We start from the raw sequence: 4,709 nt of genomic DNA, 5'->3' as shown, positions 1-4,709 counted from the left end.
AGTACATTTTTCATGTCAAATGCCTGCTAATAAAAAATTTGGCCATCCTGTAACGTCCTTTTTTTTAAAATGTTCGTTTTGACTTCCACATCATGTAAGAGTACAAATACAATATATTTTTAAAGACATTTTTTTTTGAAATTTTAAGGGTCAAATTCAAAAAATATTAAGTAATTTCATTTTACATATAAATATGTATTTAGAGTGACAACAGAAGACGTCAAGTAGTTCTTAAATTATTAGTGGCTAATTTCGTATTAATAACAAAATATTAGTAAAAATCGTGCCCGTTATGAAACTTTTTAAATCTGTTAACTCTTTTTAATCTATTAATATACAAAATTAAAAACTATCGGATGTCTGCTGCCTTCACTATTAATTTAAGAAGAAAATGTGAAGTAACTGCAGTTTTAAAAATTTAAAGATCCAAATATTATTTATATTTATTACCTTTTTACGATTAAGAAGATTACACTATTATCCCATTTCCCTTGAAATGTTCTACAGTGCAAACCTCTTTAAATGAATGTAATCTCTTTGCAACTTTAATAAAGTAATACAAAAGTTACGAATCATTTTATATTTAACAGCTCGATGTTATGCTCATATTGAAAGTATAGAATGTAACACAAAATTATTCAGTTTTGAAAATCATTGCAACAGATATGTAACATATTTGAAACTGAAAAAAAATGCGAGTTGAATTAGCACAGTTTGCTTATTTTGATAATAATTCTTTGCCTTCGCAATTTTTGCATAGAGTATCGGAAAACTCTGTGTACATGGAGCGATCACAGATTCTTGAGATCAGAGTGGTGTTGACTCAATAGTTCGTGAGGGGGTGAGAAGTTCGTTTTTCTTTGATTACTTTAAACAATACAATTTTTTTTAGTAGGTAAGTATGTTATTAAAGTAGTTACAAATTCGTGATGTACCTACACATTAAATGTCTTAAAATGCAAGTGCAAAAATCACCCCTAGCTACAATCGTCCGGAATTTTAATTTTAGAGGGTTGACAAACCAATTTAGTACATTTCGATTGATATTATCTGATTCCAGAAACCTGTGGTTGCTCAATGTACACGGTGTTATGAGACTGTATATTTGAAGAAATTACTGCAAAAATTGAAGAATTAAATAATTTTTTTTTATCTTCTTNATGTAATTATTACGTTTAATATTTATATTAAAAATTATCTAACTTCATCGATATAAAAAATCAATAATTTTGCAAAAAAGTAATGTCACAGAAGGCATTCAACAATTATAATAAATGTCGGTTCGTTGTTATTGGCACTGGCTACCCACATATGGACTAAGCTTGCCATCCATATTTGGCCCGAAATGACAAACCAGGTATTTGCCATGCTTGGTCCAGTATTGAAAGTACGGAATAAGCTGGGTCTTGTAGTGACTTCTTACATGTGTTACCACTTATCATCGTCATAAGTCATAAGACTTGTTGAACACCTCCACTCTTACCTATACTGAGCTAATCTTGCATTTTCTTAAAATTAGAACATCCCACATCGTTAATCATTTGTGAACAGTAATCTAATCTAGGTCTACCTCTACTCCTTTTATCTCCTGTTTCGTTTCTAATATGTCTCTGACTAGCACTTTATGACTGAGGTGTTCTATCAACCTATTTCTTACTGACTTTCATAGAGTCCTCTGTTCTGCTATTCTTTCTAATACCTCTTCATTTCTAACCTTCTCTATCCACGGTATCCTCATCATTCTGTAACACCACATTTCGAACGCTTCTAACCTTTTCCGCCGTGTTCACCGTCCATGTTTCGCACCCGCTATATGATACTATTTCATTCACAAAAACATTTCTTTGAAATTTTAACAAATTCTCTTCTGTTTTCAACTTTGGCCCAACCATGTAGCTACTCAAGGGACATAAGCGCACTGCAAAAATAAACATATCCAATTGACCATCAATTTGCGGTAGAATAACATTTTTTCTTAAATTACATACTAGTGGTAACAAACTAGACATTTCCTCATGAAAATAGAATTTGGTTCTATTTGTTTTTTATTTATAGATAACTGAAGTGAAAACTGTAGGTTTTGTAATATTTTTACTATTTTTGGGTCACTGTTTTTGTTTTCTTAATATTAAATCGATAACTAAATCGGTTTACATTTACCAGTTTCCACACTGGTATTATATTTACTTAAATTACTTCGTCCTTTTTATTTCACATTCCTATTACACTTATGTAACTGATATATGCGAGTAAAATGAATTAATTAAAATAATAATAGCACTTTAAAAATTCAAATTGTGAAAAACCATTTCATTTTGGGCTGATAAATGACACGATTCTTTCAAAGTCGCTGTTTATTCGGTTATATGATATAAGATGCCGAAAGTTAGTGACTAATTACATTACCACTCAAATAAACAAATGAGGTTACTTAATTTGAATTTTAACAAGGCAGCTGTGGCAGGACAAATGACAGCATTAATTAAGTTCTATTGCACACTTTTTTTTATGTGTACCCTTAATTTGAAGACCACCAATTTTTTTTTCTCATCTAATGTTTGTATTTACTTACAAAACACTTTTACCCATCCTTGGATTAAAATTAGTACCTACGTAGAGAATTCAATGTCAAAGTCGTCATAAATTCTTCGTTCTCTTTTTAAACTATTTGTATTTTTTAAAGGTCACGGAATGATACTCTTATCAGTAAACGTATACTAATTTCCGTTTGTCATTGTGTTTTAAACTGTTGGTAAAGATGTACTCCACGTAAATAAATATTTAAAAAGGAAATGGGTTGCATAATTTCGGATGTGAGCAGCTTTGAAAAGATATAAAACAAACTAATGTCAAATCATGTTCCTTTTCGTGCATATCTTTTTATGTATACTTTTTGACGTAAACAATTGAAAGTCAGCATATAAAATCACATTTGGACATAATTTTGGAAATTGAAAGGAAAAAGTACTATATTTAAAAGGATATTTAAAAAGTAGATTAAATAATCATAACAATTACTATGTCTAACCTAACATAACAGAAAATATATAAAATCAAACATTAAAATGGTATAAATTTCAAAAATAACAATGTTAATGTTGCTTTATAACTATAGATAAGTTTTTCTACTGTTTTGTATGGTGACCGTTAGTACGAGCTTCTTGTTTTAAGAAATTGATCTATTTTTCAAAATTAACTTTATTATTTGTTTGCAAGTTCGTTTCTTATAAGTCATTATTGAATTCAACTTTCATTCAGTGTAGACCAGAATAATCAACTATTAAAATACGTTTTTTTACATGAAAATTTTCTTTTTACCTATAGCGATAGAATAGCATTTCTTCGTAAATTCCCATGTAGGAAATATCGGAATTAACAACTGGCCCAAACCTACAGAAGTATTGGGAAATCAAGTATTACCTTGTCGATTAATCTTCTAGTATCAAGGATTGGTACAATAACGTTTCGCCAAGTTTGGTCCAGTAGTGCGAAGCCAAGTAGGTATAGGTTTGTCAATATTGAACCAATATTCAGCTAATCATCAAGCGCCAAGGTTCGGTACATTAACGTTTCACCAAACTATGTGTAATACTGGGCATAAAGGTATCGATTAATCATTACTCTGTAGATTAAATAATCATAACAATTATGTTGGAGGTATACCTACGAACAATAAGTTACAACAATCTTAGAGTAACAAAAATTAATTTACTTAAAAAAAATTACAGTTAATTTTACAAAATAAGTTTACGCCGTAATGATGAAATCAGTACCTATAACGAAAGAGGTACGGTAAATAATTACAGTGAACTTTAAATAAATGTTACTAGTTCCGGTTTATATTTTAAATGAACAGCATGACGCAGGGAACTAGTTGAAACCATAACTTAATCTAACTAAGTAAAAGTTTCAAATTACCTATTTGAATACTCAAAACATCCATTTTAAATAGAAAATGTGTACGTTACTAATACTTAGGTACTTATTTGTAATTAATGTACTTTCTAAAAGAAACAGATAACCAATTTAAAGAGAGGGTTGACATGAAACCGTTGAAATGATCCTAAAATGTTTATAAAAACTAAAAATTCTGCAAGATGACAGAATTATACTAAATAATAAATTGTTGTTAATCTGATATACCAACAAGCGACAGAAATTTGCAACAGTTCGGTCATACTTATGTATTCTTGTGCATGAGGAAAAGTAAACACAAGAACTGTATCGAAATGACAAATAATTTAGTATAGTAATCAATAAATAATACAAATTAAGATAAACAACAATACAATCTTAATTCCCAATTTTCATTGGGTAGATTTTTTGTTAGACTTATTAAATTATTATGACAGGTGGTTGTTTTTTATTTTTTCTCTGGTAGAATTACCCGGCGGAGTAACCGGTGTCATTATCCGGTACTCGGCCGGATCCTAAAAAACATGCCGAATCCAACGGGTAGCAAATCCAAACCATGTACCTGACCTATCCCTAATTTAAACGGTGATGCCGAATTCCTTCCCGCATGTAGTTTTGGTTAAAATATAGATAGTCGAATTCCCTCCCGGGTACTAGCCGAGTTCCCTCCCGTTCATATCAGCTCCGATAATTAAGTTAACGACCACTTACCGATTGTATTTATCGAAAATCATTATATACTTTTAGTTCACTTCAGTACTTCAGTAAATTAAATATAAAATAATTTCAGAAAG

General features: G+C 30.2%; 1 protein-coding gene across 2 annotated transcripts in view; it reads left to right on the top strand.

Moving 5' to 3' along the window:
* LOC108733114 (lipase member K-like) overlaps positions 1–4,709 on the top strand; it is a 17,105-nt gene that overhangs the window by 1,183 nt on the left and 11,213 nt on the right. The window lies entirely within an intron of this gene.

This window comes from Agrilus planipennis, unplaced genomic scaffold (assembly GCF_000699045.2).
Source record: "Agrilus planipennis isolate EAB-ADULT unplaced genomic scaffold, Apla_2.0 scaffold53, whole genome shotgun sequence".
Classification (NCBI taxonomy): domain Eukaryota; kingdom Metazoa; phylum Arthropoda; class Insecta; order Coleoptera; family Buprestidae; genus Agrilus; species Agrilus planipennis.
This window is presented reverse-complemented; position numbering and strand designations above follow the sequence as displayed.